Source organism: Heterodontus francisci, chromosome 6 (genome assembly GCF_036365525.1).
Source record: "Heterodontus francisci isolate sHetFra1 chromosome 6, sHetFra1.hap1, whole genome shotgun sequence".
Taxonomy (NCBI): domain Eukaryota; kingdom Metazoa; phylum Chordata; class Chondrichthyes; order Heterodontiformes; family Heterodontidae; genus Heterodontus; species Heterodontus francisci.
The window spans coordinates 35,143,605-35,166,835 of NC_090376.1; the positions used below are offsets into that span (position 1 = coordinate 35,143,605).

The 23,231-nt window shown below is 45.6% G+C and overlaps 1 protein-coding gene across 4 annotated transcripts in view; it reads left to right on the forward strand.

Annotated features, from left to right (window-relative positions):
- The first annotated feature begins 281 nt into the window (after positions 1-281).
- smad9 (SMAD family member 9) overlaps positions 282-23,231 on the forward strand; it is a 44,983-nt gene continuing 22,033 nt past the window's right edge. The window contains exons 1-2 of one of the 4 annotated variants that reach the window (XM_068033467.1): positions 17,446-17,985; positions 18,153-18,233. The gene's annotated coding sequence lies outside the window, so the exon portion shown is untranslated. Of the gene's footprint in view, positions 342-17,445; positions 17,986-18,152; positions 18,234-22,739; positions 22,929-23,231 lie in introns of those variants that run through there. The other 3 variants (XM_068033469.1, XM_068033466.1, XM_068033468.1) reach the window with 3 other exon arrangements.

Consider the following 23,231-nt stretch of genomic DNA (forward strand, 5'->3'; position numbering starts at 1 on the left):
GTTGAACTTGATGTTGAGACCATAGGGCTGAAATACTTAATCGAAAGATGAGGTGCTGTTCCTCGAGCTAACGTTGATCTTCACGGGAACAGTGCAGAAGGCCAAGTACAGAAAGGGAGTAGGGACAGAAAATTAAAATGGCAAGCAATTGGAAGCTCAGTATCACGCTTGTGGACTGAATAAAGATGTTCTGCAAAGCAGTCTCCCAACCTGCGTTTGGTCTCCCCGGTGTAGAGGAGAACACATTGTGAGCAGTGCATACAGTGTACTAAATTGAAAGAAGTACAAGTAAATCGATGTTTCACCTGGAACGAGTTTTTGGGGCCCTGGATGGTGGGAAGGTAAGAGCTGAACGGGCAGGTGTTGGATCTTCGGCACTTGCTATTAGAAAGGGAGTGGGTTTTGGGAGTGATGGAAGAGTGGACCAGGATGCTGTGAAAGAAAGAGTCCCTTTGGAATGCTGAAAGGTGAGGTGAGGGCAGAGCAGGCGAGGGGAAGATATGTTTGATGGTGGCATCATGCTGAAGGTTACAGAAGTGGTGGAAGATTTTTTTCTTTCATGGGATGTGGGCACCACTGGCAAGGCCAGCATTTGTTACCCATCCTAATTGCCCATGACAACTGAGTGGCTTGCTAGTACATTTCAGAGGGCAGTTAAGAGTCAACCACATTGCTGTGGGTCTGAAGTCACATGTATGCCAGACCGGTAAAGACAGCAGGTTTCCTTCTCTGAAGGACATTAGTGAACCAGATGGGTTTTTGCAACAATTGATGATAGTTTCATGGCACTATTGCTGAGACTAGCTTTCAATTCCAGATTTTTAAAATTAATTACTTGAATTTACTTGAATTGGGGTCATGCTTTCGGACTGAGCGGAGGTGTTCCGCAAAGCAGTCACCCAATCTGCGTTTGGTCTCCCCAATGTATAGGAGGCCACATTGTGAGCAGTTAATACAGTATACTAAATTGAAAGAAGTACAAGTAAATCGCTGCTTCACCTGAAAGGAGTGTTTGGAGCCTGGATAGTGAGGAGAGAGGAGATAAAAGTGCAGGTATTACACCTCCTGCGATTGCATGGGAAAGTTCCCGAGGAAGAGGACAAGGTGTTGGGAGTAATGGAGGCGTGGGCCAGGGTGTCACAGAGGGAACGATCTCTTCAGAATGCTGACACGGGAGGGGAGGGGAAGATGCATTTGGTAGTGGCATCACACTGGATGTGGCAGAAATGGTGGAGAATGATCCTTTGGATGTGGAGGCTGATGGGGTGGAAAGTGAGGACAAGGGAAACCCTGTTGTGGTTCTGGGAGGAAGGGGTGAGAGGAGAGGTGTGGGAAATGGGCCGGACACGGTTGAGGACCGTGTCAACCACAGTGGGGGGAATCCTCAGTTGAGGAAAAAGGAAGACATATCAGAAGCTCTGTCATGCAAGGTTGCATCATCAGAGCAGATGCGTCAGAGATGGGAAAACTGGGAGAATGGAATGGAGTCCTTACAGGAGGCACTGTGTGAAGAAGTGTAGTCGAGGTAGATGTGGGAATCGGTGGGTTTATAATGAATATTAGTAGACAGCCTATGCCCAGAGATGGAGACAGAGAAGTTGAGGAAGGGAAGTGTCAGAGATGGACCATGTGAAGGTGAGAGAAGGGTGGAAATTAGAAGCAAAGTTGATAGTTTTCCAGTTTGGAGCGGGAGCAGGAAACGGCACTGATACAGTCATCAATGTACCGGAAAAAGAGTTGGGGGAGGGGGCCTGAGTAGGACAGGAATGTTCGACATATCCCACTAAAAGATAGGCATAACTAGGACCCCTGCGGGTACCCATACCAACTCCTTTTACTTGAAGGAAGTGAGTGGAGTTGAAAGAGAAGTTTTTCAATGTGAGAACAAGTTCAGCCAAGCGGAGGGAGGGTGGTGGTGGATGGGGACTGGTTAGGCCTCTGTTCAAGGAAGAGGCGGAGAGCCCTCAAACTGTCCTGGTGGGGGATGGAGGTGTAGAGAGATTGGACATCCGTAGTGAAGAGGAGGCGGTTGGGACCAGGAAACTGGAAATTGTCAAAATGACATAGGGCATCAGAAGAGTCACGGATGTAGGTGGAAACAGACTGGACCAAGGGAGAAAAGATAGAGTCAAGATAGGAAGAAATAAGTTCAGTGGGGCAGGAGCAGGCTGAGACAATGGATCTGCCAGCATAGTCCTGTTTGTGGATTTTGGGAAGGAGGTAGAAGCAGGCTGTCCGGGGCTGCGGGACTATGAGGTTGGAAGCTGTAGAGGGAAGATCTCCAGATGAGATGAGGTCTGTGACAGTCCTGTGGACAGTAGCTTGATGTTCGGTGGTGGGGTCATGGTCCAGGGGGAGGTAGGAAGAACTGTCTGAGAGTTGGCGTTGTACCTCTGCAAGGCAGAGGTCGGTACGCCATACAACAACAGCACCATCCTTGTCTGCAGGTTTGATGACAATGTTGGAGTTAGAACGGAGTGCAGCAAGTTGAGAGGAAAACAGGTTAGAGTGACTGAGGGGGGCAGAGAAGTGGGTAATCGGCCAGAGGGAGGGGTCCAGGTGGAGGAGAATGCTGGAGGTGGGTGAATGGGTCTGCTGGTCGGGGGGGAGGATTCCTGGTTAAAGAAGTGAACCCGGAGGCAAAGGCAACGGAAAAAGAGCTCAACGTCATGCCGAGCACAAAATTTTAGATTAGATTAGATTAGAGATACAGCACTGAAACAGGCCCTTCGGCCCACCGAGTCTGTGCCGACCATCAACCACCCATTTATACTAATCCTACACTAATCCCATATTCCTACCAAACATCCCCACCTGTTCCTATATTTCCCTACCACCTACCTATACTAGTGACAATTTACAATGGCCAATTTACCTATCAACCTGCAAGTCTTTTGGCTTGTGGGAGGAAACCGGAGCACCCGGAGAAAACCCATGCAGACACAGGGAGAACTTGCAAACTCCACACAGGCAGTACCCGGAATCGAACCCGGGTCCCTGGAGCTGTGAGGCTGCGGTGCTAACCACTGCGCCACTGTCATTGAGGTGGGGGCGTAAGAGGATAAAACTGAGTCCTTTGCTGAGTACAGAACGTTTAGTGTCAGAGAGGGGAATGTCAGAGTGTATCTAGAGGGGTCAAATCAGAAGGGATGGGGTCAGAGGGAAGTGAAAGCGAAGAAGGATCTGGAGGGACATTAGTGCCCATCAGCTGCTAGAGCTTACGTTCCTTAACACCTGAAAGGAAGAAAAAAGATTTTTTTAATGCACCGGATAAGACGACGGATAAAATGAAACTGCAGAGTAAAGGCCTGCTCGGGTCTGCCAATTAAACCCAACCCCGACAGAACCACATCCGACCCGGCCCGAGTCCTTTCATTTTTTCCTGCACCCGACCCGACCACTGGAATATAATCAACTTTATTGAAGAGGCTGTGCTCGACCTTGGATGGAAACGTTCACTGCAGACTAGTGCAGAGGGTTTCCCGCCTTGGCCTCCTGGTTGTCACTATGACCGACCGGGCCGAACCAACCCGACTCAGAATGCCAGACCCGGAAGAACGACCAAACCCAACCCGAGCCTGACACATGTCATCGGATCCCGTTGGGTTCGGGTCGGGTAGCCAGGCTCTACTGCAGAGTAGAACAGCTTTGAGATAAGGTAAGGCAGTGCTTCTGGTGAGGTAGGTCCAGTGTGTATATGTGGCGGCGCATGGCACTGAGTGTAGATATCAGGGTGCGGTGAGAACAGCAGTCCGAGGAACATTGTATTTCTCGAAGAATCCTGTAATCCTGGTTGGATTCAAAACATGAAGGATGAAACTTCAGTTGGAATCCATGTGGAAAAAGTCAGAGCCGGAGACAGTCGCTGAGGAAGGAGATGTGGTGTGAAAACGAGTTTCTTCTGAATTACTAGTTCAGTGACATTACCACTACACCACTGTCTCCCCAAGATGATTTGCTGAATCTGATGATTTCATTTATAATGCTTCTAGTGTCCATATACACACATTTTATTATAGATTCACTCCCCCACCAACCCAATAATAATAATATATAGGTTTATCTTCCAGTGTCTTCCTATTTCTGGTTTCGAGTTCAGGTGGGTCTCTCTGAGTTTTTGAGTTCATACTCAGCTGCTGACCACCTTTTATCACATGATTTGTTTCACTGTGTATTCTCCCTGCTCTGTCCCCATCTGTCCAGTTTAAATTATTCTCTCCTGCTGCCTCCTTGTTCCTTTATGACCCCACTTGGTTTAATTGTAGCCCATCTCTCCATATCAATCCTTTTGATTCTGGACAGATCTCCAGTTGTTTATGAAGGCAGCATTGTTGTGCTCATACCATGTTGCCTGCCACTTGTTTATGTCCTCAATTCTTTTGGTGAGCTCTCCTCCTTTTCAAAATACTGGAAATATACCAGAGAACATTATTTTATCTTTGATTTTTCAGCCAGTCCTCATAAATGTGACTTTTAAGACCTCTGTAATATTTCTCCCTTTGTCATTTACCCCTATATGGATTATGATCATTGACTGCAACTCTCCCTGAACCTTTCAGTATCCCTTTTAGCCTCTCTTCAATATGTACTGCTGTAGCTCCAGATAGCTAGCTCACCAACCTAAAGATGTTGCCAGTTATGTCTTCTGGTTCCCATAAGTTAGAAGTAATCACACTTTAATCTTGGAAATGCTGGTGCTCTTTGTTTATTTCATTCAGCTTCCATGCTGCTTGGTAAGGACTGCTTGGAGAGTGGTAGAGTGTTACATGTCACATGACTCTCCAGTGCAGCCAGGAATCTTGCATACTGGAACACACCTACACCAAATAATTAGTTCCTAGCTCTTTATGAATGATGTATCATTCCTCCTTCTTTAAAACATAATGCCTCCAAATCAATATAACTGTTCCAATTGTTGATTTTTTTCGAAACTAAAGAAGATTAACAGTCGACTTTTAGAAATAAACTGAACCCCTTTTAGAGTCTTTTATAGCTTGTTTTCTTTTCCAAAAATATTATTCACAGAATCACTTAGGTGGAAAGATGTTGCGCCTCCATCTTGTAGACTTGCCATTTGCTGCTCTCAGTGATGAGCTGGCACACTGCGCAGGTGATGTTATGTGTGTTGCTCCTGGTGTTGCAGGAGATGCACTTGCTGTTGCTAATGTTTTTTCACTTGCTGGTGATGCTGTTGATGTTGTCTTGCTGGATAGTGATGTTTCCGGTGTTTTCTTAAATTCATTCATGGGAAGTGGGCGTTGCTGGCTAGGCCAGCATTTATTACCCATACCTAATTGTCCTTGAGGAGGCGGTGGTGAGCTGCCTTCTTGAACCGCTGTCATCCATGTGAGGTAGATACACCCACAGTGCTGTTAGGAAGGGAGTTCCAGGACTTTGACCCAGTGACAGTGAAGGAATGGCGATATAGTTCCAAGTCAGGATGGTGTGTGACTTGGAGGAGAACTTTCAGGTGGTGGTGTTCCCATGCATTTGCTGCCCCTGTCCTTCTAGTTGGTAGAGGTCACAGGTTTGGAAGGTGCTGTCTAAGGAGCCTTGGTGCATTGCTGCAGTACACACTGCTGCCACTGTGCGTCGGTGGTGGAGCAAGTGAATGTTTGTGGATGGGGTGCCAATCAAGGAGGCTACTTCGTCCTGGATGGTGTCAAGCTTCTTGAGTGTTGTTGGAGCTGCACCCATCCAGGCAAGTGTTCCATCACACTCCTGACTTGTGCCTTGTAGATGGTGGACAGGTTTTGGGGAGTCAGGAGATGAGTTACTCACCGCAGGAGTCCTAGCCTCTGACCTGCTCTTGTAGCCACAGTATTTATATGGCTACTCCTGTTCAGTTTCTGGTCAATGGTAGCCCCTAGGATGTTGATAGTGGGGGATTCAGCGATGGTAATGCCATTGAATGTCAAGGGGAGATGGTTAGATTCTCTCTTGTTGGAGATGGTCATTGCCTGGCACTTGTGTGGCACGAATGTTACTTGTCACTTATCAGCCCAAGCCTGGATATTGTCCAGGTCTTGCTGCATTTCTACACAGACTGCTTCAGTATCTGAGGAGTTGCGAATGGTGCTGAACATTGTGCAATCACCAGCAAACATCCCCACTTCTGATCTTATGATTGAAGGAAGGTCATTGATGAAGCAGCTGAAGATGGTTGGGCTTGAGGAACTCCTGCAGTGATGTCTTGGAGCTCAGATGATTGACCTCCAACAACCACAACCATTTTCCTTTGCATTAGGTATGACTCCAACCAGCAGAGAGTTTTCCCCCTGGTTCTCATTGACTCCTGTTTTGCTAGGGCTCCTTGATGTCATACTCGGTCAAATGCATCCTTGATGTCAAAGGCAGTTGCTCTCACCTCACCTCTTGAGTTCAGCTCTTTTGTCCATGTTTGAACTAAGGCTGTAATGAGGTCAGGAGCTGAGTGTCCCTGGCGGAACCCAAACTGAGCTTCACTGAGCAGGTTATTGCTAAGCAAGTGCTGCTTGCTGGCACTGTTGATGACACCTTCCATCACTTTACTGATGATTGAGAGTAGACTGATGGGGCAGTAATTTGCCGGGTTGGACTTGTCCTGCTTTTTGTGTATAGGACATACCTGGGCAATTTTCCACATTGCCGGGTAGATGCCAGTGTTGTAGCTGTACTGGAACAGCTTGGCTAGGGGTGCGGCAAGTTCTGGAGCTCAGGTCTTCAGTACTATTGCCGGACTGTGGTCAGGGTCCATAGCCTTTGCAGTATCCAGTGCCTTCAGTCGTTTCTTGATATCACGTGGAGTGAATTGGATCGGCTGAAGTCTGGCATCGGTAATGTGTAATGCTGGAGACTTCAGGAGGAGGCCGAGATGGATCATCAACTCAGCACTTCTGGCTGGAGATTGTTGCAAATGCTTCTGCCTTATCTTTCTCGTGATGTTCTCTGCTCCCCCATCATTGAGGATGGGGATATTTGTGGAGCCACCTCCAGTTAGTGGTTTAATTGTCCACCACCATTCACAGCTGGATGTGGCAGGACTGCAGAGCTTAGATCTGATACGTTGGTTATGGGATCGCTTAGCTCTGTCTATTGCATGCTGCTTACGCAGTTTGTCACGCAAGTAGTCCTCTGTTGTAGCTTCACCAGGCTGACACCTCATTTTGAGGTATGCCTGGTGCTGCTCCTGGCATGCCCTCCCGCACTCTTCATTGAACCAGGGTTGGTCTCCTGGCTTGATGGTAATGGTAGAGTGGGGGATATGCCGGGCCATGAGGTTATAGATTGTCGTTGAGTACAATTTTGCTGCTGCTAATGGCCCACAGCGCCTCATGGATGCCCAGTTTTGCATTGCTAGATCTGTTTGAAATCTATCCCATTTAGCACATTAATAGTGCCACACAACACGATGGAGGGTATCCTCAATGTGAAGGCGGGACTTCGTCTCCACAAGGACTGTGCGGTGGTCACTCCACCAATACTGTCATGGACAGATGCATCTGCAGCAGGCAGATTGGTGAAATGAGGTCAAGTATGTTTTTCCCTCTTGTCAGTTCCCTCACCACCTGCCACAGACCCAGTCTAGCAGCTATGTCTTTCAGGACTCAACCAGATTGGTCAGTAGTGGTGCTACCGAGCCACTCTTGGTGATGGACATTGAAATCCCCCACCCAGAGTACATTCTGTGCCCTTGCCACCCTCAGTGCTTCTTCCAAGTGCTGTTCAACATGGAAGAGTACTGACTCATTTGCTGAGGGAGGGCGGTAGGTGATAATCAGTAGGAAGTTTCCTTGCCCATGTTTGACCTATGCCAAGAGTCTTCATGGGGTCCAGAGTCGATGTTGAGGACTCCCAGGGCAACTCCCTCCCGACTGTATACTGCTGTGCCGCCACCTCTGCTGGGTCTGTCCTGCTGGTGGGACAGGACACACCCGGAGATAGTGATGGCAGTGTCTGGGACATTGTCTGTCAGGTATGATTCCGTGAGTATGACTATGTCAGGCTGTTGCTTGACTAGTCTGTGGGACAGCTCTCCCAACTTTGGCACAATACCCCAGATGTTAGTAAGGAGGACTTTGCAGGGTCAACAGGGTTGGGTTTGCCGTTGTCATTTCCAGTGCCTCGGTCAATGCCGGGTGGACTGTCCGGTTTCATTCCTTTCTATTGACTTCGTAGTGGTTAGATACAACTGAGTGGCTTGCCAGACCATTTCAGAGGGCGTGTAAGAGTTTGCCACATTGCTGTGGGTCTGGAGTCACATGTAAGCCAGACCAGGTAAGGGCAGCAGATTTCCTTCCCTAAAGGACATTAGTGAACTAGATGGGTTTTGTACAACCATCGACAATGGTTTCATGGCCATCATTAGACTAGCTTTTTAATTCCAGATTTATTAATTGAATTCAAATTCCACCTTCTGCTGTGGTGGGATTCGAATCCATGTCCCCAGAGCAATACCCTGGCTCTCTGGGTTGCCAGTCCAGTGGCAATACCACAACGCCACCACCTCCCCATGGAGGTCCAATTTGGACTCTGTTCCTTCTCATTTGCTTAGCAGTTTCAGGCTCAATGATGTATGACCTTGGAGTCTCAGCTTCACCAGGTTTTTATGACTGGTTCCTGTACATGTATAGTTTGTCCTTTCAACAGCTCAGGTAGGGATTTGGCATGCTAGTTGAAGTGTTGATCTCCTCTTACCTGTGCTTCAGTGAGTTGTTGTCTCACTTCCTCCTGGTCACTTGGAGGATGTATTTTTCTTAGCAGAGTTGTCAGAGTAATTTATAGCACAGAAGGAGGCCATTTGGCCCAGAGTCCATGCCATCTCTCCATGGAGCTATGCTGTCAGTCCCACTCCCCGGCTTAATCCCCGTAGACCTGCAAGCCTATTTCTCTCAGGTGACCATCCAACTTCCTCTTGAAGTCATTGTTTGCCTTCGTCTTCACTTCCACCATCCTTGTGGGCAGCGAGTTCCAGGTCATTACCACCTGTTGCACTTACAGAGATAATCTGCAGCTCTTCACAACTGATCAACTCCAGGATAGCCGGACCATCTGTTTCAGTAACATAGAACATACAGTTAAAATATTTTCCTTTGTGTTCCTTTGATTTGGGTTGCTCCTAGCTGTTGAATCTCAATTTCTCTGTATGTTGTTAACAAGGCGTTGTTCGGTTTCAGAACACCTCTCCTTGGATAACCATTTTCTTCCAAATTTTCAGGAATGATCTTCTAGTATAATCTGAGTGGGATGATGTTACTCTGTGCTCCGGTATCAATCTTCACCTTCAGATTTATCGTTGTGGGCTTATTTCTCACCCTCTTCCTGTTCTGAATGGCCGTGTGAATGTCTTTTCTCTGGGAACTGTCGCTTCTAGATATTTCATGCAGTTGTATGGTTCCTATGTCTATCGCGTTCTCAAACTAATCGTCATCTTCCAGGGCATGGGTGTTTTGGTTTCTTTTCCTACTCATTCATCCTGTTGCTCTGTCTCTGGTGACTCGTCTACTACATTCTTCCTTTGTTATGCACATCTTTTCCCAGCGATTGGTCTTTCCACAAGCTCTGTAGATTGATCCATATGCGGGACATGTCCTTCTGTCCGTGAATTCATGTGGTCATCTACAGCTCCTGCACGTCTTTCTGCCCATCTGGCGTGCATTCTTATGTTGCTGTTTCACTGCATCGACCCTGCTGCCTTTCTCTTGGCTTAACTGAAGGCAAGCTGTTTGGATAGACAGTGACTTCATCTGTCTGCTTGTGGCTTCATGTGCTCTGGCAGTGCCTACAGCATGTGATATTGTGAGTTTATCCTTTCCGGATTAGAGTTTTTGTACTTCAAGATGTGCAGAACCCCAAATTAGCTGATCTATCAGCCTTTCATCTGTGTCCTTAAATTTACATTTTCTGGCTGCATTTTTCAATCTTGTTATGAAATTGTCAATAGGCTCACCTAATTCCTGTCTAAGGCATTGAAATTCATATCGGTAGATCTGATTATTTGATTCTGGCTGGAGATGGGTGCTGAATCTTTCAAAGATTTTGTCTGGGTTTCTGCTGCCATCTTCACTCAGCGCCTAGCTATTAACAAATTTAATCCTTTGTCTCCTGCCCACAGAAGAATATAGCTGACCCTCTCCTCTTCACTATTGCCTTTTAGAAAACTACTGAATGTCAATCTGCACTTTTGTTTCAACTTCTCAAATGTCTCTACGACATCATCAGCTTCCCAATTCATTATGGAAATATTAATTGCTGTGCTGGCGTTCATTTTTGTTTTTGCACGATTTACTCAGTCTTTTCTCTCCCTCTCTCTGGCACTAATTTGGGTCATTTTTTCCCAAAATGCATTTAAAATGCTTTAGGCTTATTCACACACACCTGCTGCCACCATATTATGTCTCCTGGTTCCCATAAGTTAGAAATAATCACACTATAGATTTGGAAATGCTGGAGCTCTTTGTTTATTTCATTCAGCTTCCATGTTGCTTGGTAAGGACTGCTTGTAGTGTTATGTGTCACATGACTCTCCAGTGCAACCAGCAATCTTGCACATTGGAACACACACCTAATAATTAGTTCCTAGTTAATTACTTCCTCACACTCTATGAATGATATAACAATATATAACGTTGCCCTTGTGATTCATGTGGCTATCCACTTGCACAAGCAAAGAATTGCCGAAGAAAACAATCTCTCAGAGACCTACAAACTTCCTTTCTTAGGCTGTTCTCTCTGTCTTTCCAATTACTTTTTCTCTTGGATCTTAATAACCTTCTGGATTGTTGGTAAATGTCTGATCTCTGTTTACTAATATAGGCATCCCACCAGAAATTGTGCACATAATGTTAGTTGGCTGCCCAATTCCAGATGTGATCTGGTGGGCCATCTGGCAATTATATTAGATTTTGGATTTTGTGATCAGTGATGACCTCAAAGAATGTGTCCACAAAGATATTGCAATCTCTGTGGCGGGAACCTCTCCTTTCCCGATGGCAGTTTAAATCTGGTACCAAGTCAAGGGGATGTCTTGACATGCAGCAGCAGTTATATCAGTGGCAGGTAGGCAACCAATCAAATTGAAATATTCACACACAGCAAATCAGGAAGTTAAAAGCATTTTAAATCCTTCACTTTTGATATTTGAGGATACTGTCCATCGTGTTTTGTCGCACTATCACTGTGCTAAATGGGATAGATTTTGAACAGATCTAGCAATGGAAAACTGGGTATCCATGAGGCGCTGTGGGCCATCAGCAGAATTGTACTCAACCACAATCCGTAACCTCATGGCCCGGCATATCCCCCACTCTACCATTACCATCAAGCCAGGAGACCAACCCTGGTTCAACGAAGAGTGCAGGAGGGCATGCCAGGAGCAGCACCAGGCATACCTCAAAATGAGGTGTCAACCTGGTGAAGCAACATCTCAGGACTACTTGCATGCCAAACTGCACAAGCAGCATGCGATAGACAGAGCTAAGCGATACCATAACCAACGGATCAGATCTAAGCTCAGCAGTCCTGTCAAATCCAGCCGTGAATGGTGTTGGACAATTAAACAACTAACTGCAGGAGGTGGCTCCACAAATATCCCCATCCTCAATGATGGGGGAGCCCAGCAGATCAGTGCGAAAGATAAGGCAGAAGCATTTACAACAATCCTCAGCCAGAAGTGCCGTGTTGATGATCCATCTCGGCCTCCTCCTGAAGTCCCCAGCATCACAGATGCCAGACTTAAGCCGATTCGATTCACTCCGCATGATATCAAGAAACGACTGAAGGCACTGGATACTGCAAAAGCTATGGACCCTGACAATATTCCGGCAATAGAACTGAAGACCTGTGCTCCAGAACTTGCTGCGCCCCTAGCCAAGCTGTTCCAGTACAGCTACAACACTGGCATCTACCCGGCAATGTGGAAAATTGCCCAGGTATGTCCTATACACAAAAAGCAGGACAAGTCCAACCCGGCAAATTACTGCCCCATCAGTCTACTCTCAATCATCAGTAAAGTGATGGAAGGTGTCATCAACAGTGCCAGCAAGCAGCACTTGCTTAGCAATAACCTGCTCAGTGAAGCTCAGTTTGGGTTCCGCCAGGGACACTCAGCTCCTGACCTCATTACAGCCTTAGTTCAAAAGAGCTGAACTCAAGAGGTGAGGTGAGAGCAACTGCCTTTGACATCAAGGATGCATTTGACTGAGTATGACATCAAGGAGGCCTAGCAAAACAGGAGTCAATGGGAACCAGGGGGAAAACTCTCTGCTGGTTGGAGTCATACCTAATGCAAAGGAAAATGGTTGTGGTTGTTGGAGGTCGATCATCTGAGCTCCAAGACATCACTGCAGGAGTTCCTCAAGCCCAACCATCTTCAGCTGCTTCATCAATGACCTTCCTTCAATCATAAGATCAGAAGTGGGGATGTTCGCTGGTGATTGCACAATGTTCAGCACCATTCGCGACTCCTCAGATACTGAAGCGGTCCATGTAGAAATGCAGCAAGACCTGGACAATATCCAGGCTTGGGCTGATAAGTGGCAAGTAACATTCGTGCCACACAAGTGCCAGGCAATGACCATCTCCAACAAGAGAGAATCTAATCATCTCCCCTTGACATTCAATGGCATTACCATCGCTGATCCCCCACTATCAACATCCTCGGGGCTACCATTGACCAGAAACTGAACTGGAGTTCTTTTGGGCCTCCTTATCTCGAGAGACAATGGATACGCGCCTGGAGGTGGTCAGTGGTTTGTGAAGCAGCGCCTGGAGTGGCTATAAAGGCCAATTCTGGAGTGACAGGCTCTTCCACAGGTGCTGCAGAGAAATTTGTTTGTTGGGGCTGTTGCACAGTTGGCTCTCCCCTTGCGCCTCTGTCTTTTTTCCTGCCAACTACTAAGTCTCTTCGACTCGCCACAATTTAGCCCTGTCTTTATGGCTGCCCGCCAGCTCTGGCGAATGCTGGCAACTGACTCCCACGACTTGTGATCAATGTCACACGATTTCATGTCGCGTTTGCAGACGTCTTTATAACGGAGACATGGACGGCCGGTGGGTCTGATACCAGTGGCGAGCTCGCTGTACAATGTGTCTTTGGGGATCCTGCCATCTTCCATGCGGCTCACATGGCCAAGCCATCTCAAGCGCCGCTGACTCAGTAGTTTGTATAAGCTGGGGATGTTGGCCGCTTCAAGGACTTCTGTGTTGGAGATATAGTCCTGCCACCTGATGCCAAGGAACTGGAGTAGCCATATAAATACTGTGGCTACAAGAGCAGGTCAGAGGCTAGGACTCCTGCGGTGAGTAACTCATCTCCTGACTCCCCAAAACCTGTCCACCATCTACAAGGCACAAGTCAGGAGTGTGATGGAACACTTGCCTGGATGGGTGCAGCTCCAACAACACTCAAGAAGCTTGACACCATCCAGGACGAAGTAGCCTCCTTGATTGGCACCCCATCCACAAACATTCACTTGCTCCACCACCGACGCACAGTGGCAGCAGCATGTACTGCAGCAATGCACCAAGGCTCCTTAGACAGCACCTTCCAAACCTGTGACCTCTACCAACTAGAAGGACAAGGGCAGCAAATGCATGTGAACACCACCACCTGCAAGTTCTCCTCCAAGTCACACACCATCCTGACTTGGAACTATATCGCCATTCCTTCACTGTCGCTGGGTCAAAATCCTGGAACTCCCTAACAGCACTGTGGGTGTACCTACCTCACATAGACTGCAGCGGTTCAAGAGGGCAGCTCACCACCACCTTCTCAAGGGCAAATAGGGATGGGCAATAAATGCTGGCCTGGCCAGTGGCGCCCACATCCCATGAATGAATGAAAAAAAAATGTAAATTTTCAGATGGTGAAATAAATGCATAACTGTATTAAGATAGAAACTAAAATAAAAATAAACAGACTTTGAAAATTTTTTTTAAAATGTTTTAAAAAATATGTGGAATTTCTTTTTCATTGTGGAGAAATTTGACATTCCACAAATAGTAAATTAGATTTTCAGGGCCAGTGTGGGTGTTTAGCAGTAATTATGAAGTTAGTATGCCTCTAAAATTCCAGTAACACCTCATTCAACAAGGCGTAACATTTTGAAGAGTTTTTACGGCGAGATTAATAGCATTAGATTGGAAGGTTTCATCAATTCATAATTGCAAGAGAGATTGAAGTCCATGGGAACCTCTACAGCCCTGTGGGGAAGCATAGACCTACTGACAACAACTTCTGGATTTCCACCTTATTTTGCGCCTGTCCAACCTCCCAAGGTTGCTGTCAGTTTAACTGATAGTTTTGCAGTCATTACCACAGCAAACTCCGGGCCATCAAAATAAGGAGTTGGAATCGTCTGGGCCTCATGCTGGTGACATTATAGGGGCTGTCTAATCACTCCAGTTCACTGCCTGCCCAATTCATGCCCTGAGTCAAAAGTGGGACTATAAGGTGAGATCATCCTGGCCCCACAGAGGCAGGTTTGGAGTAGGATCAGGAGCAAAATATGATACTTGTGTGTTGGGTCAGCTCCCCAGCGTGTTCCAGCCTCCAAGCACTCTTAGACCAATAAGCAACCAACTGGGGTAAGTTGCTGATGCTGCCAGGACCTTCCTAGAGTCAGACTGGATCCCCGCTGAGTCAGGAGACCGGCAACAGCTTGGAGGCTGCCTCTCAGCAGCCGACGGGAGGACCACTGGGGCCACTTGTCACTGGCCCCATAAATGAGCCACAAAAGTACAAAGGCTATAGCCTTGGCCATAACCTTTCCCCTCCACACTGATGGCCCTACAAGCAGTGGGCCTCAGTTTTTTCAAATATTATTCAGACTTCCAAGGACATTTTGAGGCATCCTCACATTCCCCTACCTGCCTCAGCAACATCTCTTCTGGTGGGACTGCCATCCGTCCAGAGCTTCGGGTCCTCCAATTGGGCTTCCCACCTCGGGAACACACCCACTGTCCTTATTGGACAGCAAACAAGGAGGCTGCCTGTTAATTGGCTGCTTCCAAGAAGATTCCAACTGATGGCACAACACTGATCCGTACAGGGTCAGGAACTGGAAATGGTCCCCATGCCTAAAATTTTTCCAAGGGCATAAGATTCCACCCACAGTCTCTTAGATAGCCTGGAGCGTTCAGGTGAGGAAAATCTCCCTTAAATGTTTTCTTAAAACTTAAGACTCCAAAAATTGGTTGATCCTATTACCTGGCACTATAAAAACATTCTACTGATTGACTAAATTTGAAGTTTTATTTTAGCAAATGTCAGAAAAAATTCTCAGATAAACCTTTATGCCATTTTTCCAGTGTTTCCACCTAAGATAAGGTGGACGAGTGGGAGGGCACGCAAGCAAATTCACATCCTTGCATGTTACACGCATACTGGAATATCTTTTTGCTTTAAGTTTGTTAGGCAAAGCATCTGGAGTTGCAGGCATGGTGTGCTAGTTGTTGTTCTGTTCCCAGCAGTGTGAAGCCTGACTGGTCAGGTGAGGCTGCCCTCGCTGGCAGCTCCAGCCTCACCAAAGCCAGCCTCAGTAACAGGAGCAACTGGAGAAAGAGGAGGCTGGGGTGGGAAGGAGTTGCACCCTCCCTCTCACTCAGGAAGGAAAAGGTTAACATTCCAGCATTAACTTTAACTGTTGTGTCCAGTTTCTTTTGCTGTTGGGAGGGCCTCCTTGACAGGGCAGAACTCGTTCCCAGTTGCAGCCGTTGGGACAAGTTACAGGTTGTCACGGATGGAGTGTCACTGGCGATATGAGACTCCTTGTATACTGCCCAGGACTGCAATTAGAAGTAAAGCTTGGTGCAGTCTAATTATTAAATCCTGATTTACATAGAAGATATGGGAGCAGCATTCAAATCTTAGATGGACTTGGCTTTTATTAAGTTAAGGGCAATATGAGCATTTGGCACCAAGCTTTTTGGGATCAGCATTAGCAATGAAGGAGGTTTGTGTGTGACATTTGGGAGTCAGAGCAGATAGTGAGCCGAAGAGAAATGACAAAGGACTAAAGCGAGATAGCCTGGTTAGACTTGCAATAGACAGGGAAAAAACTTTGCTTTTGAAGAGCTGGTTTCAAAAAGCAAAACTTTCATTGTTGTACTGAAGATGTTTAATGATGATTTTTAATTCACTGGCTGGAAATATGAACTGATTTTTTTTTTAAAACAGAAATTATAGGAGACTCACTGCTTGCAGCTGAAAATAGCTACCCCAATTTGCATCACTGTATATTACACATTCCAATGCATTGAGATGGTGACAGCATGTCTGCACACATCCAGCAAGGACAATGACCGGGGAATCTGAGTGAACCACCTATCCTGTTCCCATTAGCAAGGTGTCAAGGTCATTACCTGAGGTATTCAACTGATGGAGATGAACCACTCAAACCTAATCACTTGAACAATGAGACCCTAGATTCCTAGACATGGACTAATTAAGTTGCAAGAGGGAATACATTAGTAATGGCCATGCTTGATTCACTGGGTAAGGGTCATGTGACAGGCCCACCATTTGTGTACTTAAGCATCTGTTTTCTCTGCAGTAAGAAGACAAGCAGATGGATGCTGAAAAGAGAAGACCCAAGTGGGGTCTCATTTTCTTTCCGCTCCCTCAAACCCACCTTGCATGCTTCAAACCCTGTTTCCTGACCATGGCCACCCAGGGCTGCTCCTGCTGCCGACAGACACTCTTTGAAAGAAATCAGCCACACTACTGTCTCTGGGAGAACCACCGAATCAGCCGTCCACATCTTCAAATCGAAAGCCTCAGGACCACCAAAGGAAAGTCACACAATCACCAAATTCAGCCTGAAGCCAGCTGAGTCATTACCCTCCACAGACTGTCTACCCCCTTTTATTTATCTGGACTCTATTTTGACCAATCTATCCTTCACCACACTGTAACCTATTTGTGTGTGTGTGTGAACTTCGAGTGTGTGTGTATGTGTGTGTAAGTCGGTGCGTATTTTATTATTTTACTTAGATCAGTTTAAGTATTATAAAGCTAACCTCTTTCTTTGTTAAACTCGAGCAAACCTGTCTGATTGGTTATTTTTATGATCACAGTGCATAAACAGTTAAACACTCACTGAATTGGCAAGTATATCCACTTCAAAAAGAAATAAACCTGTTGTGGTCAAACAAGGAGAGGGAAAAGAGGGGGGGCCCTTTGACCTCTCCTCACCAGATGGTAACACCATTCACACCACAGTGGAGGGCCAGAACTGTACACAGATACATTCACGCGTAAATATTTAATTATTGCGATTTCCAGGCTTCTTGTACTGTTTGCGAACTTTGAACTGATTGATGGCTATCTCGTTGTAATCATAATACAAAGTGGTTTTCACAACAGATGCAAAAACAAATCTATTTGAGAAAACTTCTTTAAGGTTGTGTCCCGTCCCTTATAATATAGATGAGACCGAGCTGGCACCAGCAGCATAACACTGCACTTTTGACCTTGGTATGACGACTATGTCAGTGCTGCACTGGTGCCAAAATCAGAGTGTAGGAACGGCATAACGCTGGATGTTTCTGACGCTGACTTTTGCAGAAGTAAACCTATGGCTGAGATTCAAACATTAAGCCTTGATTCTGACACTGGCGGTTTTACGATTAGGACCGTGACTATCTGACTTGACTATGAATGTCACTAAGTAACTTCGGCTCTGTGATTTTCCCTGATTGGCATTCTCTTAGACTGATCCTTGTGAATAGCGCTGAGACTCAGACTGACTGTCTCTTTGGCACTTCAGTGATTCTGACTCCTGACTCTGACAGTGGTGCTCTGTGACAGAATTTCTTTGGTTGTGAGAAGTAAGATTTTCGGTGACCCTAATCCTTACTGTCTGTTCCTCGTGTAGTTTTCGTCGCTATAGCTTATCACCTCTGCCTTTCGTAATTAAAAGTATCTCTTTAATCTTCTCTCTCGCTGTCCATGAGATCCTCACATGAACGGTGCTGACAGGATCCTCGGGTATGAGGAAACGATCAGTAAGTTGAACCTTTAACGCATTTTTTGAGAAGAATATCAAACACGTTGCTAACTGGTTGATTTCATTCTGAGTTACCGGTGCTGGTCATGATCAATTTATGTTTTATTGAACGAGTTAAAGGTAACCCATCAATATATATATATATATTGGTAATTTTTCTCCCAGGTTTTAACAGCACTACAGGAGTAAGGTGTCATTTACAGCCTGGGTGTCACCGGCCTTGATAGTTGGTGCGAGAGGAATAAGGTAGGAGCAAAAAAGCTTCACCAGTTGGTCACTGCTTTTAACCTCTGTTGGTTTAAATTCGCTGCAGTTCTGTTTTGCAAGTTGTCTTATATTCTGGAGAAGGCTGGGTTTTAACGCACGGAGGTGGCTTTAATGCAACATTTTAGAGATGAGTTCCTGGCACTGTCGCCTGGAGACTGATGACACAGATCTGTCCACAGTCACAAACAACAGTCCAACATCAGTTTTATGTAACAGGTGTTGAGGGCATGATATCAGCACAGGGAAGTAACATCGGTTTCTTGCTAATTTAAGATTGACTTTGTGGATGAAGGGACCGAAGGTAGGGTTGCTAAGTTTGCTGATGACGCAAATAGGAAAGTAAGTTGTGAAGAGGACGGAAGGAGGCTACAAAGGGATATAGATAGGTTAAGTGAGTGGGCAAAGATTTGGCAAATGGAATATAATGTGGGAAAATGTGAAATTGTCCATTTTGGCAGGAAGAATAAAAAAGAAGCATATTATTGAAATAGTGAGAGATTGCAGAGCTCTGAGATGCAGAGGGATCTGGGTGTCCTAGTGCAAAAGGTGAGTATGCAGGTACAGCAAGTAATTAGGAAAGCTAATAGAAAGTTAGCTTTATGTAGGATTAATATAAATGGGTGGCTGATGGTCGGCACAGACTCGGTGGGCCGAAGGGCCTGTTTTAGTGCTGTATCTCTAAATAAAATTTTAAAAATGTAAATAAAAAAAGTTATTATTTATTGCAAGGGGAATTGAATACAAAAGTAGGGAGGTTATGCTACAGTTATACAGGCCATTGGTGAGACCACATCTGGAGTACTGTGTACAGCATTGGTCTCTTTATGTAAGGAAGGATGTAAATATGCTGGAAGCAGTTCAGAGAAGGTTTACTGGACTAATAGTTGGAATGGGTGGGTTGTCTTGTGAGGAAGGGTTGGACAGGCTAGGCTTGCATCCACTGGAGTTTAGAAGAGTAAGAGGCGACTTGATTGAAACATATAAGGGGTCCTGTGGGGTCTTGACAAAGTGGATGTGGAAAGGATGTTTCCTCCTGTGGGCGAATCTAGAACTCAGGGTCACTGTTTAAAAATAAGGGGTCGCCCATTTAAGACAGAGATGAGGAGGAATTTTTTTATCTCAGAGGGTTATGAGTCTTTGGAACTCATTTCATCAAAAGACAGTGGAAGCAGAGACTTTGAATATTTTTAAGGCAGCGGTAGATAGATTCTTGATAAGCAAGGGGTGAAAGGTTATTGGGAGTAGGCAGGAATGTAGAGGTTACAATCAGATCAGCCATGATCTTGTTGAATGGTGGAGCAGACTCGAGGGGCCGAGTGGCCTACTCCTGCTTTTAATTCATACGTTCATATGTAATGTGGCTTTCATTTTCATCTACCTTCGCTATATTGTCAAACAGGCATTTTCAAATGGCTTTGCAAATTGTAGATGTTTTAGGAAGCAGTAAATGTCAACAATTTTGTAGTCCCCGCTCCCTTGTCCCCTCCATCCTTACCTCCATCAACAATTGTGAGGAGCTCATGGACTTCTTTGTCACTTAAATTGAAACCTTCTGTTCCACTGCATTCCTCCCTTCTGTCCTCAAAGAACCTTGCTTTCCTCTCCAAAGTTCTTGAATGTGTTATTGCCTCCCATATCCATGCCAATTTTTCCCACAACTCTATGTTTGAAACTCTCCAATCAGGTTTCTGCTCCAGCCAAATTACTGAAAAAGCCCTGATCAAAGCCACAAATGACATCCTCTGTGACTTTGGTGCCATCACCACCATTCTCTTGAAGCCACCAATGAAGTAATTTTTGGATTTGTCCTTGCTTTCAAATAACTTCATGGCTTAACCCTATCCTGGATTCACCCTACCTTTCTCAGCCATCTCCTCCAGTTATAAGTCCTTGTGCACACAACAGCCATGGTACATGCACAACTGTGGCTTGGTTGGTAGTACTCTCCCCTCTGAGCCAGAAGGTTGTGAGCTCCAGTCCTTTAACAGAGACTTGAGCTCAAAAATCCAGGTTGACACTTCAGGGCCGTACTGAGGGAGTGCTGCACTGTCGGAGGTTTTGTCTCTTGGATGAGACATTAAACCAAGGGCCCCTCTGCTCTCTCAGGTGGACTTAAAAGATCCAGTGGCAGCAGGGGAGTTGAAGAACAGCAGGGGAGTTATCCCCAGTGTTCTGGCCATTATTTATCTCTCAATCACTAAAACAGATTACCTGAGTCATTATCACATTGCTCTTTGGGCGAGCTTGCTGTGCACAGATTGGCTGACATGTTTCTTGCATTACAACAGTGACTACTCTACAAAAGTGCTTCATTGGCTGTAAAGCTCTTTGGGATATTCTGAGGTCTTGATACATTCTATATGAATGCAAATCTTTCTTTATTTCACTGCTCGATCTGCTGGTATTTGGAACAGAATTTGGTATTGTATATAGATAGCTTTTAGCAGGTTACTCAAGCTGTGTTAAACACTGTATTGTGCAATATGTATTTGTACCAAATACAGTCATGTGCTAAAAATCACTACATTTATTCTAACTGAAAAAGATCAATCATGTAATTTTATTACATGATTGGTAATTAGGTGGGGGTGGAGCAAATTACATTATTTTGTGAATGACCCATCTCCACTGACTGGCTTACAACACCATAACTCTCTGAAACATCTACAATTCAATACACACTAGTCCTAATGCTAATGTTCTGTTTTCTATATCATTGCTCTTATATCCTTTTTGTGACAGTATACAAAATGCCTGTGCAATATTTTAAGTTATTCCCAAATTTGACGTCGTAAATGGTTCCATCTCCTTAGGCACTATCGCTCCCCCTTCCAAAGCTGCTGTCATCATCTCCCTTCTTGTATCTCCCTATGACCATCTCATTTAATTACCAACTCAGTTCCTGCTTCACTTTCCTCGCCAGAGCCCTTGAATGTGTTGTCACCTCACAGATCATGCCCATTTCTCCTACAACTCCCTGTTTGAATCCCTCCAATCAGGACCTTCCTGAAGTAAAGAAACAGCCTATTTTGCCTGCTCATCCACCTCCGCCTTTAACAGAGTCAACTACACCATCCTCTTCAAAACCTCTCCTCTGCTGTCCAGGTTGGTGGCACTGTGCTCGATTTCTTATCTAATTGTAGAGAGAGCATCTCTTCTGATGGCTTCTCTTTCTACCGCCACACTCTACATGCTGTCTCTCGGGGACATCATCCACCAACAAGGAGTGAGCTACCATATATACACTGGTGTCACTCAGCTCCATCTCTCCGTGACCTTTCTTGACCCCCTTCCAGTGTCTGCATTGTCACATGACTTATCTGTCTTGGGTGAGCCCCAATTTCCTTCAGTTAAACACTGGGAAGACCAAAGCCATCATTTTCAGCCCATACCACTAATTGTGTACCCTCTCCAACAAATCCATCCCCCTCCCCAGGCACTGTTTCAGGCTAATATAAAAGCAAAATACTGCGGATGCTGGAAATCTGAAATAAAAACAGAGTGCTGGAAATACTCAGCAAGTTTGGCAGCATTTGTGGAGAAAGAAGCAGACTTAATGTTTTAGGTCTGTGACCTTTCATCAGAACTGTTATCACTGTTTCAGGCTAAACCAGATGGTTCTCACCATCGGTATTCTGTTTAAGCCAGAGCGGAGCTTTTAACCCTATATGCTCTCCATCACAAAGACTTCCACCTCCATAGCATTGCCTACCTCTGCCTTTCCCTCAGACTATCTACTGTTGAAACTATTCCATGCCTTTGTTATTTCCAAATTCAACAATTCCAAGATCTCCTGGCCAGCCTTCCATTCTCTACTTCCTGTAAACTTCAACTCATACAAAACTCAGTTGCTGGCATCCTATTGCACAAGTCCCACTTACCCATCATCCCTATCCTTGCATTCTTGCATTAGGTCCCAATCTCCCAACCACAAAATTTAAATTTCTAATCTATGTTTAATTCCATTCATGGCCTCTCCTCTCTTGATCTCTGTAACCTTCTCTAACTCTCACCTTCCCAGTCTCTTCATCCGACTATTGGCAGCCCTGCTTTCAGCCACCTAGGAGGTCCTCAACTCTGGAATTGCTTCCCTAAAGCTCTCTGTCACTCTACTTCCCTCTCCTCCTTTAAAACACTCCTTAAAACCACCTCTTAGATCAATGATTTAGTCAACTCTCCGAACATCTTCCTTAGTTTGGTATCCTTTTTTTCCCCTTAAGCCTTTGTGAAGCAATTTTGAATGTTAAAGGTACTCTATAGTTGCAAGTTGTTCTTGTAGAGAGGGTCTATTGTCCAATACTACTAACATGACAGTTTATAAATTAAACATTCAAATTTTATTTGGAATAAATCTATTTTATTTCCTATCTCCCCTCAGGCCCTCTCTGAACTCATCTTGTCCATGAGACCCAGCTCCTGTTCCCTCATTCCTATTCCCACTATACTGCTGATCACCCAACTTGACAATGGTAATACCATTGAATGTCAAGGGGAGGTGATTAGTCATTCTCTCGCTGTTACTGATGGCCCACAACGCTTCATGGATGCCCAGTTTTGAAATGCTAGATCTGTTCTGACGCTATCCCATTTAGCACAGTGGTAGTGCCACATAATACGATGAAGGGTATCCTCAATGTGAAGATGGAACTTCGTCTCCGCAAGGACTGTGCAGAGGTAACTCCTACCAATACTGTCATGGACAGGTGCATCCGCAATAGGTAGATTGGTGAGGGCAAGGTCAAGTAGGCATTTCCCTTATCTTGTTTCTCTCACCAACTGCCACAGGCCCAGTTTGGCAGCTATATCCTCACGTCTCACACAGCTCAGTCAGTAGTGGTGTTACCCAGCCACTCTTGATGACAGATGTTGAAGTCCCCTACCCAGAATACATTTTGTGCCCTTGTGTTCAACATGGAGGAGTACTGATACATCACCTGAGGGATGGGACAGGTGGGAATCAGCAGGAGATTTCCTTGC